This window comes from Crotalus tigris, unplaced genomic scaffold (genome assembly GCF_016545835.1).
Source record: "Crotalus tigris isolate CLP2741 ecotype Arizona unplaced genomic scaffold, ASM1654583v1 scf7180000024398.1132909, whole genome shotgun sequence".
Classification (NCBI taxonomy): domain Eukaryota; kingdom Metazoa; phylum Chordata; class Lepidosauria; order Squamata; family Viperidae; genus Crotalus; species Crotalus tigris.
Window position 1 is genome coordinate 619,668 of NW_024100566.1, and position 16,106 is coordinate 635,773.

Here is a 16,106-nt window from a genome sequence, read left to right on the forward strand (position 1 = left end):
CATGCTGTGATATGTCCATACTTACAAAGATCGGAATCATGCAATCCATAATATTCTTTGTGAGAAGCAAAAATTAGAATTTGAAGAAGAATGATAGAAAGATTATTGATGTTTTTAAATTTCATTGTTGGAGAACACTCCTAAGAATACCATGGATAGCCAAGAAAACAAATAAATGGATTATCAAATAAATCAACCAAGTGTTTTCACTTGAAGAACAAATGACCAGGTTCAAATTATCCTATTTTGGGCACATTATGCAAGGGCCTAGTAACTAGTTCATTGGAAAAGGCTCTAATGCTGGGAAAGGTGGAAGGAATGAGGAGAATAGGATTACCACATCAGGGTGGACAGATTCAGTTACAGTAATGATGGGGGCACCATTGAAAGAGTGAAGGATCCAATTAGGAATCGATCATAGTAGGAGAAAATCTACGTGATTGCTCAGAGTCAACAACAATCTATCAAGGCAGCTTGGAGAGAATACTGAAAGTCTATAAAGACCAAAAGATAATGCATAAGGCAGTGTATGACACAAAGTTGGTTTTGAAAGACAGAAGGATATGGAAAGGTAGAGTGAAGAAGGCTGATATAAACTAGATTTAGCTATTTGCTTTTTTTCTTGCTTTTAATTTATTTGACTATTTCTTATACCTTTTTTGCACCCAGCATAATATTGCTTATCTTGGAAGGGAATAATGTGAAATATATAAATGTATCTGTGTCGAGAACTGGAAGCTCAGATGTCTCTAATATAAAATCCAAGAGATGAATCTACTGGACAACTGGGTAATTTGTGTGCCAGTGATTTATAAAACTTTTTTTTTGTATGAATTGTGAACCCTGCCATGACAATTACTTTTCAGGATTTTAGGCAAGAATTTTCCTGACTCTGTGTAGAAAATCCTGAGGCTTAAATTGAGACATTCTCTATGCCAGGGCTTTTCAACCTTTTCACCCATTGTACCACTTTTAGGATATGGCAATATCCGAGTACCACCAGTCACCTAGCAAGATATCAAAAACTTGATGACCTGCCCCCAAAAAAGGAAAAAAGTGATGAAGTACAGGTAATCCTCGACTTACAACAGTTCGCTTAATGACTGTTCAAAGTTACAATGGCACTGAAAAAAGTGCCCTCCCAAGCCACAGCCGAGCAAGACACCTGCCTGCCCACCCACCGGCGCTCTTCCTCCAGTCCAAGGTTTTCATTGTTGTGAGCATTTCTGTTGAGGATTGGCAGCAGGGGTGGGGTGGGGGTGTGTTTGGTTTTTATTCCCCCCATCTGCTGGGTGTTTGCAGCAGGTTTTGGTCACTTCACATGATCCTAGGACACTGTGACCGTCATAAATATGAATCAGTTGCCAAGCATCTGAATGTAAATCACAAGACCCTGAAGATGTTGCAACATTCCAGCTTCATCAGTGCTTCTTCAGGGCTCAGCAGAAGCTCCAGGATCAGCACCGAGCTCCAGGTGGATCCTGGCGCTGATCCTGACGCTTCCACTGAGCCCTGACACTCCCGAAGAAGCACCAATCAGCTGGAAAGCGGCACTGATCATGGCGCTTCTGTTGAGCCCTGCAGCTCCAGCCATCTCTCGCTCAGGCTTGTGCGGTGCGGTTCAGCTCATTCCCCTCCCCCGCTACCACTTTTCTAGGATGGTCGTGTACCACCTGCCAGGTGCCAATGTACCAAAAGTGGTACCCGTACCACTGGTTGAAAAGCCCTGCTCTATGCAAGGCAAGTTTTCCATCAAAGTGGCTTCTTTGCTGGTGTAATAAACCGGACAAAAGGTTCGATCATTCAGCTATAGTAGCCATATTTCATTTCTAAATCACAGAGAATATATTTAATTTTTCACTTTTGGCATTTGCCAATCCCAAAATTAAGCTTGAAGCACTGACCAATGTAGAATTCTTTCATTGGACAGAATACCGGATAAGAGAAGTTTTTCTCATAATTTCTTGTTTGTCCTATTATACTCCTCCTTAGCCATAATACAACCCTGTAAATGTCATCGCCTCTTTTTGTAAAGTGTATCTGGAATGGTCTTAACATTGAAGTGAAAATCTGGCAATCTAGAAAAAATTGTTCAAGGTGGTGGGGGTGTAGAAAATATAAGAATAATCCACAAAAATACCAAGATTCAGTTTATATTCTGAAGAAGCAACAATAAACCATCAAGAATCAGGAAGTTCTCCCCAGTCCAGAAAGAAGCAGTCTTTTGAAGAGAACTCTGCTAGAGATCTCATCTTTTCAACTGGGAAAAACATGTAGCCTATTAGTGAAATTAAACAAGAGAAAAAATAGTACTCTTCAAACTCTTCTTCAAAGAGTTTAGTCACGGCTATTTTATACTAATCAGCTTAACTGAACAAAAATGTATGTATTTATCTTGCTGTATTACTGCCATAGTCTATATGGATTTCTAGATGCTTAAAAACAGTATAATTTACATTTGAAAACCAAAATAATACCAAAACCCATCAAGCAAGAAAAGGATGATATTCGCTCATGATTCTCCGCAGGACATCTGGGCCGACTTTTGCAGGATAATTTGAAATTGAAGGCAATCAACAAGGAAAAATACTTAAGACTTTCATTTCAAAATAACATTCTAATCTGGGTAATGTCATCTATATCATAAACTGCCCTAAACAAATAAACAATTTATAGAACAATGACTTGCAAGCCTGTATGTCTTAACTGAAGCTTGAATCAATGTTATAATCTTTCCTAATTCAAAGCAATGAAGATGATTAGGGGACTGGAGGCTAAAACATATAAAGTTGCTGGAATTGGGTATGTCTAGTTCAATGAAGAGAAGGACGAGGGGTGACATGATAGCAGTGTTCCAATATCTCAGGAGTTGCCACAAAGTCAAGCTATTCTCCAAAGCAGCAGAAGGCAGGACAAGAAACAATGGATGGAAACTAATCAAGGAGAGAAGCAAACTAGAAATAGGGAGAAACTTCCTGACAGAATAATTAATCAGTGGAACAACTTGCCTTCAGAAGTTGTGAATGCTCCAACACTGGAAGTTTTTAAGAAGAGACTGGACAGCCATTTGTCTGAAATATTATCGGGTTTCCTGCCTGAGCAGGGGGTTGGACTAGAAGACCTCCAAGGTCCCTTCCAACTCTGTTATTCTGTTATTCAATAATCAATATGTATTGTTCAATAGTACCCTCAAACAATGTGTTACAAACGCTTAGTATCATGTGAATAATAGTTCGGCCTCATTCACCTCAGCAACATATAATAACAAATCAATTTACATTTCAAGGAAAGGTGAATATACGTGTGTCAGGATCCTGCAAGGTTATTTTTTTATATATTTCTTTTCTTTATTTGATTTCTATAGCCACCCATCTTCACAAGTGACTCTGGGTGAGGCAAACAATTAAAATTATTATAAAACAATTTACAAAATACAAAATAAATACTTTTTTGTTGTACTTTTTCTAGGAGGGAATTCAGAATCTAAGTTTAGCCATGGGCCAAACTGTATATTTAAAAGAACGTTTGAAAACTATTGAGTATTTGAATTGGATGAGGGAACCAACAAGATGCCAATACAGTTGCAATGAAGGCAATGGTCCCCCTTACATGGCATCTTAACACAATGGCCGATAACTCACCAAAATGACGTAATTCATATTATGCTTCTTTGTGTACATTATTAGTTTATGTACACTGCTTTGTGTACAATGAGAATATGGTATATGATTTATTTTGATTTGGCTGCTGCCTTTCTGCTTATGTTATTCAGGCTACAGAATATAGGAAGAGAAACTATCTGTGGTGCTTCCCCCACCTATGCTTACTCTAAAACATTTATAGAGGACACAGAATTCAAACTGAAGGACATCAGATATGGGTTGCTTTTGCACACAGTCATTTTTTTCCTAAAGATTTAAGGAGCTTAGACTATGAGGCAGGCAGTGTTTTCCCCATTTCTGTCCAACCCTTTTGAAATTGTAGGTGGGTCTGGAAAGATAGCATACTGTCAGTGTGGAGCTAACTTTCCTGGAAGTACAACCTCTTTCCACCTACCACATCCCAAATATGCAACATTATCTTGAGGAGCTGAAAACTTGCATCAAAAGCATCACTCTCATCTGAGACAGAAAAAAACTGGATTGGAGTGGAGGAATGGTAACCTTCACAGAACACCTGAGCTATCTTCCTCATTTGCTTTCCTAGTAGATAGCATTATTTATCAACTCTTGAATGGGCAAATATCCTTACATATGTTCAGAAAAGACATTGGCTATCTCTTTTTCCATGCCTTTCTTGCGGGATTCACCCAAAGTGTGCCACTTATCAAGGTCATGTTAATAAGCTGATGCTATTAAAAGCAAGAAGCAGCAAGAAGCTGAGCTGTACTATCCTGCTTGGTTTGCAAGATGAGCATTCTTCAGTGCCAGCTGGGTTAAGAGCTGAACAGACATTAATTAGCACTGGAATTCCAGATTTTCACTCCAAAACAGTAGATAAGCTTTCTATGTAGACTCTGAATAAGAAAACAGGAGAGGTAGAGTGTGGAGTTTGCACAGCTCCAGGTCGAGCAGAGCTGAGGATGCCCTGTAGTCCAAATTATGAGCAGTTAGAGAATGACAGTTGAAAGCTGCCCTGTCCAAGTTTAATATTTGTTCCTAAATAAACATGCTGAAGGTGGAATCCAATTGCAAGTGAGCAAAGCTGGAGAGAAGGAAGCAAACCAATTTTGGCACATACTTGCTACCCAGGATTATAAATCCAAGTATGTAGCTTCCTTTGCATAGAACAAGACTCACTACAAACCCCTTTTCTTTGGCTTTTTTATTTGCACCCAATCATGGCACAAGCATGACATGGCAACATCTTTTTTCCCCATTGTTTTTTCTTGACACTGGCCCACCTTCTGCTGAGCTTGGGAAATAAAATTTTAAATAATTCTTACCTTCACCAGTTAGTGGTATTCCCATCTTTTTATTCTGACATGTCTCAAGGGCAATCCCTATAAAATGTATTAGGCTTTGTCATTCACTGCCTCCAAGGAAAATTGGGTGAAGAAGAGACAAAAGAGGTAACAGGGGCAATAGATTGCATGCTAGCAGTCTGACTTAAGGATGAGTGGAAAGCCACTGAACACAAAATTTGTAAAAAGCCCTCAGATTCCAAAGGGTTATGTAACACTTTTGATGTATAATGGCTGAGGAGGAACTGGGTAATCTGGTGCGTGGATCTTCCCCTCCCACTATGATTAGAGAGATTCCTATCTAAAGAAAAAAAAAGACAAATTTGTTGTAGGTAAAAACCATAAAGCATAGGTTTGCTTTTAGTATTACTTTGGCAGACCCAGGGAGGCAGGTTAGTATTATCATTCTGCATTACAGTATTTGAGACCAACCCTTCAGTTTTTTAAAACATATTTTCCTCTTTTCTTCCTGTTGTGTTAGCAGAATTAAACCTATTAAGGTAGTGAAAATTGACTCTTATACAGCTTTTAAAAGCCAAACAGCTCTACCCTTTTAAAAGCCAAACAGCTCTACCCCATAACCTCTTGTTTCCATACTTGAGGTTATGGGCTGTTTTCAACCCCCAGCCCCAATTTTTGGCCCATCCGCAGTTACCAGATGGCACCGCTGAAAATTATTGGCAAATTCACCAGATTTCAATGGCAGGATTTTTGAGTCCTTAACACATCTGTTTGATTTTCTAATTCCTTCAGTCCCTCAAAATACACATACTGGTCCAACATTTTCAGTCACACCAACTTGTGGTTGTTGTTGCTATACTTACCCCTCTGAAGCCCCAATCATCATTATTATTGGGCACCCAAAAGCGTTGCCCTTCACTGGTTTGAAGCTGCTTAATTGGGATACGTTTCACATTTTCAAACACTAAAACAATTGAGGCTTAAAACTGCTTTTAAGAAATATCCCAATAGGATTGCTACTGTGTTTATCCTTCCGCATATTACTCTTTTAGACTAATGAATTAAAATGCTAGGACAATCTCAACTTTCAGGCATATACTGTTGGATGCAAGTAAATATATACAACTGAATTAGAAGTGAGTAGAAAGGGATGCCTGTGCAGCATAACTGCGTGTTTAATGGAGTTAGTCATGCATTTGTATGCTGATCACAAACCTAGATAAATAGGGAGGACTGAGATAAGACTTGGTGACATACCTTGTAAAAACCTCACCAAGAAAATTGTATGGAAAGACTCTCAAATGAATCTGATATGGTGTCCAGTGGGTAGGAAACGCCCCCCCCCAGGCCAGAAGGAATCTAAGGAAGAGCAAGGACCTGCAGGGAGCACTCAAGGCTTTAATGATGTGCCTGGGGCACATCCAGCAGAAATCCCAACTGCTCAAGCAGCCACTGGCAAAAGCAAGTTTCAACGCTGCATGAACACACATCAGATAGCAATGTCGAGTGCCTGAGGAAGAAGCTAAGGTAAATTGGGTATCATCAAACAGTTGCAGCAGAGGTTACCAAAAGCAAGTAATGGAGTACAGAAAACTAGACATATTGCTGGAAGACAAAATCACAAAATTCTGCCTTACTTATTTTAGCCATGTCATGCATTCAAACTCACTGGAAAAGGCAGTTATGCTTGGAGTGATCAGTAATAAAAGGAAATGAGTCTGCCAAAAACCATGGTGGATAGTCACGATCAAAGCCGACATCAGTCAGAGCATAAAACAACTGAAATAAGTCATATAATATCAGAAAATATGGAAAGTATTAGTCCATAGAATTAATGAGAATTGGATATAATTGAATGGATAGCAACGGCATCACTATCCTCCTACTGATATATTAGGGTATGCTGCTGTGCAAGTTATATCAACATTGGTTTAACTATGCAACTCCTGCTATACCATTTGGTTATGGTATATGGAGAAGCAGACAACCAATTTGGACAAATAAAGCATAGCAAATTTATACTGTATCAGGTTAGGAAGACAGAGGTTTTGTTCAAAAAGGAAATATACATGAAGTGGGTTGTGCTTCAAACTATGCATTTATGCTCTGCTTTGTATTTACATTACATATATAAATATAGAAGCTTCACTTTTAAAGTTGTTACAAGCTCAGGCTGATAAAATCACCACAGATTATTCCACTGAACATAGCACACATTGGGGTAAATTAGAATGTGAAAATGAACCACCGTCACCCTTGCCAAAACAAGATCTGCTATGAAACCATGACATTTAAGTTACGCAGGCAGTGGCTATGAAGTTCAGATCTGTAGCTAAAGAAAACTGGAAAATATGAATTCTTCTACTGTACTATAATGCCTTTCTTTTAATGAGAGCAGCGACTAAAACTGAATTACATTCTTTCTTCTTATCACACTGGAGCAAATGCTGGGATTCCACCACAGAAAGCAAAGCGGTTCAATTTACATTGCCCACTGGCTTGGATTCCCTCTAGATTGCTTGCATTGAATAAGATTATCTGGGTGTACATTGATTCCAATTTAAGGATTAGCCTGGGTGTGTGCAAATGGCTGCACTCAGAGAAGGAAAAAAAAAACTCCCAGTGTATTTCATTTCAGTCAAGATATACCACAAGACAATTCTGCCTGTGACAATAGCCCAGACCCCACCTGCAGCAAACACCATTGCGTCAGGCTGGGAATTAAGCAAAGGTTAATTAAGATATTATGGTGCTCTGGGCAAAGAAACCAAACAAACAGCATTCCCCTTCTTGCAGTGCTCAAGACTTCAGAAGGTGACTAGATCAAGGAGACCTTTTAAAAGAATGCTGTCTAAATGTGCTGAATCTGCCTGCAAATTCTGGAAGTTATACAGCAACACCTGGCAGATACTGAGCTGGCCAAGGAGAGAATGAGCTAGAGAGAAGTGAACTGAGGAATATGTATCCCCAAACTCCAACACTACAAAAAAAAATCTCTGAAACTGAGACATTATGCATAATTATCCTGTAGAAGGATTCTTGAGGGGAGAGAAAGTTATATCCCTAAATGCTGTTTAGAAATACTTTGAAAATACTGTAATAATTTAGTTTTACAGATAGGGCACAACACTTACAGTACTTGTGTTTAATCTATTTAGTAGCTGTTGGAAACTAACTTAGAGAAACTTGTATATTCAGATCCAGGGCTGAATTTACTATTGAAGAAATCAGCAAAATGGTTGGATAGCCTTAATTTAGAATCCATCTTAGCATCTTGCTCTGTGAAATGCTTCTTATTTTTACAATAGGAATTGCTGCACAATTCATTGCCTTTCAGAGTTATTACTACTAAGGAACAATCCAAGCCTGCATATTTAGAGTTTGCTGCTCTTCACTAGGTGTTTGCTTGTAGACTTCCTAGGTAATTTATGAATTGCTAGAAATAAGTAGGTAATTTTTGTTTTCTTATATTAGTAATATCAATAATGGCACTTTTACTAGAAGACTTAGTAGAGCAGTTGTGAATAGAATACATAGAGGCATAACTATGAAAAAGTACTGAATACAAAACAGCTCTCATTGTCAAACCCTTTAGAGAACCAGTCAATATAACAAGGAATGTAACATGCAACGGGACTGTTGCCCTTGTGAAGAGAGACTCTTTGTTTGGAGCAGGGGGCTCAGCCTCTTTATTCTATCTTCTAGCTCATTAAACACAGAGAAAAAGCTATTACTGAAAACTGAAATTGTAAAGAAGACACAACTATCTACTTCTGCTATGTCACTATCAAGTTATGTCTTGGTGTTTAATGCAAATTAAAACAAATGTTGAAAAGGGTTAACTTTGCAGCCATGCCATCAACAAGAATTGAATTCAACTTGAATGAATCTTTGCCTTGATCTTCAGGACACAAAGGTTCAAACATGCCAAATAAACAAGTTCTTCAATGCAGGCAATTAAGTCCTGCAACTTTCACATTAGACATAACTCAGTGGAAATGAGCTTTTTCTAATCAATGAAGAATAAAACACAGATCAATCCTCAATAGGAATATTTTATTTAGCTCCCTTTATAAGCTTCCAGAGCCTCAGAAGATGCTTGCTTTGAGCCTGTTTGGCAACTCCTTGCAGTCCTAAAGGATTAGATTTACTGTATTTTTAATCAAAATCATTTAACACATTCAGGAAGCTGTACTCATTGCCTAAAAAAGAATACTGCACTTTTTAATTATTTTTGCTTGCAGAATTTAGTTGTAGTTCTTCACTGCCTCAGTTGATAAAAACATTTTATTTTTGTTTGGGAATTACGTACCTTGCTTTAAATAGTCCTGAAATAATTATGGATATGTTCATTATATGGCTGAACATTACACTTACAGTCTGATGAAATTATATTCAGTAGGACTGAATTATTTAAAGAACTGCCTTCACTCTTCTCAATCTGTCTATCCTTTAAAATCAGGAGTAAAGTTTTTTTTTCTTGTTTTCCTGTAGTTTCCTGTAGCAACTAATTTATCAAGTTTTGAACTATCTATTTGACCGATAGTATCCTTTCAAAGTCTGAAGCAGGGGTGTTTTGATTTTCACAATCTTGAATAGCAGATCTGCAATATTTTACAGCACCTGTATACGAACTTTATGCTTATCATATGATATGAAGCAGTGATCATCTGATTTTGGCAGATTAGCAGGGCCCAGAATGGAACAGAAGAAGAATACCATACACCTTATCTCAGTCTGAAAACTGACGTGTTGGTAAATGCAGTATAACTATGACACTAATATTGAGGTTAACTGCATATTATGCTTGAGAATATTTTTGGAAACTTAACAACTTAGATGGTGTGAAATTTGCTGACTCCAGGGACAACAGGAGCATGATATAAATGCCTAAAACACATAAGACTTTCCAGTGCATTCTGGCTTGTTCACAAAATAACTGTCACTGTAAGAATGGCTAATCTCATTTACCAAAAGACAAAATCATGTAATTGTTCTGTTCTCTTCACCTCACGATTTACCATCCTAGTTTAACTTGATCTGGGCACAGGGGCACACTTCCAAGCAAAACATTATTTGTGGCCTCCTGCTATTTTTATTTTCTAAGAATGCCTCTGAGGCCATTCTTGCAAAATGAAGATGATGTTGGAGTGTTCTACTTTGCTTGGCGGCATTCATCTTTGCCACTTACTTTTTAATTAAAATGTACTTTAAATAATTAAGTGCAGGAAACTATGGAGCCTGACAACACCAAGGGAAATATCTATTATTGCCATAGAGCTTTGGTACTATACAGATAGCCACATTTGGCTTTGATGGTGGCTGACATATTCACCATTCCTCCAGTCTTCACCCAAGTTGCTCTGAACATGCATACAGATATTTTTTTAATGCACCTTCACAGATAGATTCTTAATTCTGTAGGCATATGATTTCCAGGTAAAAATATGTGGTAGAATTCAATCCTGGGCTCGTGGAATCACAGAATCACAAAAGCATAGGGTTGGAAGGGACCTTGGAGGTCTTCTAGTCCAGCCCCTTCCACGGCAGGAGTCCTTATACCATCCCAACAAATGTTGTTTCTTGAAAACCTCATGATGGAGTATCTATAATTCAGGGATGCAAGCTGTTCCATTGATTAATTGCTCTGTCATAAAATTTCTCCTTAGTTCCAGGTTGAATCTCCTCTGATGAGCTTTCGTCCACCACTGCTTGTCTTGTACTCAGATGCTATGGAGAATAAATCAATGCCTTCTTTCCTGCGACAGCCTTTCAAATATTGGAAGACTGCTATCATGTCTCCTCTGAGCCTTCTCTTCATTAACATAAACATACCTAGCTCCCTTAATTCATTGTATGATTTAGCCTCCATATTCCTTATCATTTTTGTTGTTCTTCTCTGCATTCTTTCTAGGGCCTCAGCATTTTTTTTGAATTGTGGTGACCAGAACTGGGCACAGTATGACCTCACTAGTGCAGTATAAAGAGGTCCTATTGCTTCTAGTGATTTTGATGCTACCCATCTCTTAATGCAGCCTAGAACTGTGTTGGCTTTTTTGGCAACTGCAGCACACTGCTCGCTCAGGTTTAGGTGGCGATCCACCAAGACACCTAGATCCCTCTTAGTGTTATTACTGTTGAGCCAGGTATCTCCTATTTTATACCTAGGCATTTAATTTTTCCTATCTGTAGGACCTTACTTTTCTCATCACATAATTCTGCTCTCCCAGAAACATTTCCTGCTACAATGTGAGTAACTTGGCATTTTTATTTAGAAGTTGGCATTGCTTATTTTGAACACAGCTAGTTCAGATACAGTGATCTATCATTTTTGATGAAGTTATGCCACCCGGATATACTATACTTTCGATGCCAGAATAATTTTCTTTGGAAGGGAAGCCTGAAATTTAGAGAGACACTAGACCAGGGGCGTCAAACTCAATTTCATTGAGGGCTGCATCAGCATTGCGGTTGCCCTCAGGGGGCAGGGTGGATGTGGCCAGGGTGGGTGCGGCCTACTGGGTGGGCGTAGATGGAGTGGGTGTGGCCTACTGGGTGGGCATGGCCAGCTCTACATCGTTTGCATCAAGGGTGCCTGTGGGGGCCTGGGCAGGAGTGGGATAGATATGAGGGTCTCTGGCAGAAGGGGGTGGGACCAGGGCAAGTGCCAAGACATGGTCCACTGAAGGAACCTCACTGTTCCTCTCAGGCCATGCAGGGGGGGTTGGATGGTGGTGTGGGCTGCCTGGAGCCCTGGGCAGCAGAGGTCAAACGCCCAGCCTGGCCCTCAAGTACCCGTGGCACCAAGCCCAGCCCCACTTCCCCAAGGGGGCGCCCAGCTGCATTTACCTCCTCCTCAAGGCTGCTGCTGCTGTGCTTGCTCTCCTTAGCCAGGTTGTTCATGATGGGTACAAGGGCAAAGTCAGAGAGAGGCCCATTCCTTCTCCATGGGAAGAGATCCGGCTTTGTATCCAAAGCTTTCTTAGCAATAGGATGGGAGACCCCCAGGATAGGCCAGGAGGAGGGGGCGAGGGGATGGTGAAAGGGCAGCAGGGCAGGACTAAGGTAGGACTTCCCTCAGACCCTCCCTCTCCTTTCCTTCTTTCCTTCCTTCTTTCCTAAGTACAGAGTGGTGGGAAAATATTTGAGACGAGGGAGGAAGAAAAACAGGCAAGAAACGCAGCTGGGGAGGTGTCACCCTTCGTGAGGAATGAAAAAATGTACCATCGCCTGGAAGTGGCCAGCGCGATGGTGCATTTCTTCATTTCTCACAAAGGTGACACCTCCCCAGCATGCACCCAGGGGGCGGGGGCGACGTGGCAGGCGCTGGTTCCTCGCTGTTTCCAGACGGCCTTGTGGAGCTAAGACTGAATGCGTTTCAGCATAGATGGCGACCATAAAATTGTACATTGGCTCCTGGCCAGCCTGGGCCAGGGCCAAAGCAATGGGGGCCGTTCCCTCACTGTTTCCAGGATGGCTTCGCGGACCACATGAAACCAGTTTGTGGGCCACATCCGGCCCCCGGGCCTTGTGTTTGACATGTCTGCACTAGACAAATGATAAGCTAATGATTTCCATCTTCTATGTTCTGTCTGCTCTAGAGGAAAAGAGTTACTATAGCACTGTACCTTCATTGAACAAAGTGTTACTGGTATCATAGCTTACAAGTAGACCTCAACTTATTACTGTTCAGTCAGCAACTGTTCAAAGTTATAATGGCACTGAAAGGACTTGATTCATGATTGAAGTTATGGCCATTGCAGTGCTCCCATGGTCACATGATTAAAATTTGGGCACTTGGCAGTCCACTCACACTTATAATCGCAGAGGTGCTGCAATTCCTCCACCTGCTCATCTCCCCTCCATCTATGCATTTTTGGTCCCCTGCCTCTCTGTGTTTTGCTGCCCCAGGTGATCTGTGCCTCCATCTTCTTGCTTCCACTGCTGATGAGGTGTCTCTGGCTTGGCTGCGGGGATATATGGGGCTGGCAAAAAAAAAAAAAAAGGAAAATAAACAAAGCAGCTTAAAGGGACTGCAATGCACCAAAATGACCCTTGCACTGCACCTGAGTCATATAAGGTTGGCTTTGGACTGCAAAAAAGGGAAAAAATAACTCAAAGCAGCTTAATTTGATGTAGTGCACCAAAGTGCTCCTTTGTGCCATGCTCTTGGGCTGTACAAGATTGGCTTTACATTGCAAACAAGGGAAGCTTGCTTTTGGCTTTTCCCCCCTCTTCTGAGGTGCAAAGCCAACCTATACAACCCAGGAACACTCCATGCTTCTAAGTGCAGGTGGGTTGCCAAGCATTCAAATTATGATCACATGACCCCTGGGATATTGCAACATCTGTAACTTTGGGTACGGGTCATAAGTCCTTTTGTCCAGTTCTGTCATATCTCCGAATGGTCACTAAACAAATTATCATAAACAAGGACAACTTGTAAATTAATATTTGTGGAGCTTGTCTCATTATTTTTCCAGACCACTGGAAAGTATGACATGTTCAAGAAATCTGCTACACAAGGAATGCGTGGAAGAGAAGATGCATCTGATTGATCAGTTTTAAACAACGTTTGCTAGTATCTTATTGATGAGGATTAACTTAATTTTAGCTTACCATTTTGAATACTAATATCCAGTTTTCTTGATCTCAATGTATACAATACTAAATATCCAAACAATTGGTTTAAATAAGTGGGATGGATGTATTAACTATGAATTTGCATGCTTTATGAACACTGAGACACGGCAAAAGTAAAACTGATTGTCAATCCAATTTGCTTAAGTTACTATATTGTGTTTTCCCCAAAATAAATCCTATCCCAGAAATAAGCCCTAGCTTGATTTTTACACGTGTGCCCAATATAAGCTCTACCCCAAAGATAAGCCCTAGTTTTGGGGCAAACCACAAGAATAAAAATCATGCTAGGGCAGGGATGAGGGGGTGGAGCTGCCCCATGCATCCCACACCTTCTTACCTTAGGACTGGTGCAACCAGGTCTTCCATGCCCTGACACCTGTCATGCTGCTGCCTGAGTACTTCTGTGGCCACTTGCAGTCGCATGCCAGATAGTACATCGCGCTGCTGCACACAAGAGCCCATGAGACTCATTGCACCAATGATGTGCTGCAGCCGCTTGGGGCAAGAGGCTAAGAGGTTCATCGCGCTGATTGTGCCACTGCCACTGCTTGCAGATGGAGGCCGTGATGCTCGTCACACCGATCTTACTACTGCCTCCTGCTGTGACAGCAGCAGCGGTGCGATCGGTGCGATAAGCCTCCTGGCATCCTGCCGTGAGCGGCAGCAGTGGCACAATGTGCAGGCAGCCACAGAAGAACTCGGGCAGCAGCATAACAGGTGTTGGGGCCTGGGAGGCCTAGCTGTGGTGGCCCTAAGGTAAGCGGGTAAGACATCCCCCAAAATAAGACCTGTTGCCTCTTTTGGAGGCAAAAAAAATATAAGACTGGGTCTTATTTTGGGGGAAACATAGGTAATAAGTATTTAGTAATAGTAGGAAGTATTGGTCTGAACAGCTGTTAATTAGAATGAGCAGACAGAAACTAGTGGGATACCAGGATAATTCAGGGAAGCAGGGATAGTTCAAGCTATTCCATAAGTAGCTGTTCAAACTAATATGGCATCCTTTATGAAGCTGGCATCATTCCATTTATTCAGCTAATACAGTAATTAGATACTTAACTAGTATGGACACTGAGGAACCAAAACTATTGGCCACTATGAACAACAAGTATTTATTTTCTATTAGGTGCCTGACAGCATTGCCTGCTTTCTTAAATAATATTTGGTAATGCTAGGTCAAACAACATAACAGTAGACGCATTCAGATGATAGGACATCTAACAGTGGTTTAACTGTGAAAAGAATCATAGAATCATAGGGCTAGAAGGGACCTTGGAGGTCTTCGAATCCAGTCCCCTGCTCAAGCAATGAGTTTGGGTTTCCATGTTATTGAAAATACAATGGCTTTTTGCAGCTAGAAGAAAATGAAGAGAAACATTAAAACAAAATAAAACATGGGTTCTGTTCTGTTTTAGAATCAGAGACATCAAAGCGAGGTAAGACTAACAAAATACAACTACTTTATTGAGATCACAAACAGAACAGAACAGCAAACAAAATGGCACTGGCTCTTTTATACTTCCCTTACAGGGACAGCATCAGCCTATCAATGCAAGGCTAGTCTCCCACCTTGCACATGCTCACAAGGATGGAGACAACCTGTCTGGTCCCAGGCAACCACATGGTCTGCCTGGGCCTTCTGCAGCCTCCTGAGCCTGCTGAGTCATTCAGTAGGCCCAGGACATAACACCCCTCCCTCTTGGATAAAACAATAAGTGAATATTTACTGTTTTATAGCAGCATACATATACATGTGTTCAATTAAGCATGTTGTTATTTCTAAACACAGTTATGCCTGCATGCAGGCAGACCCAGTCATTACATTTCTCATATTTACACAAATACCACATATTGTTTAATACTATCAAACAAAACACCCCAACTCTGAGTGTGTCCTGAGTTCAAGAGAACTATTAAGCCTCCCTTACATACATTCTATTTTTTCACAAGACTATTAGGCCTGTCCTGGAATTGACAAGAACTTTACATAGTCTTGTAAATGCTTGGGGGGACCCCTTCCTCGCTCTGATCTTCTTAGAGCTATTGTGGGCGCCTGGCCTGTGAGCTCGCCTGCCAGGCTTGGCAGAACAGGACGTAAATGCCCCATTGAATCCGGCGACCTTCCATTGTACTAACTGGCCAGTGCCTGTAACCCCAGACCAGAGTTCCTTGGTGGGGTGGAATTCCCTGAGTCCACAATGGACCCCTCTTGGAAGCACTGTCCCGTGAGCCCAAGACCAGCAGATGGAGAAGCCTGTAGTGCTGGTTGACTGGCCAAATCCATAGACCCAGTGCCCGAGTCAGGAGCTGCCTTGTAGGCAGAACCCCCTTCTGGAGCCAGTGCATCCCCACTTTCGCAGAGAGACTGTGGTCCACGATCGTAATCGTGGTCTTCCTCCTCCCCCGAGAGCAGAGCCAGGAGTGGAAGTGTTGCTGGGAAGCCTCCAGCGTAGTTGATCAATGTGCCGCCTTAACATATGACCATCGTCCAAGGCCACTTCGTATGACAGTGGCCCAGAGACCTTGCATACCACTCCGG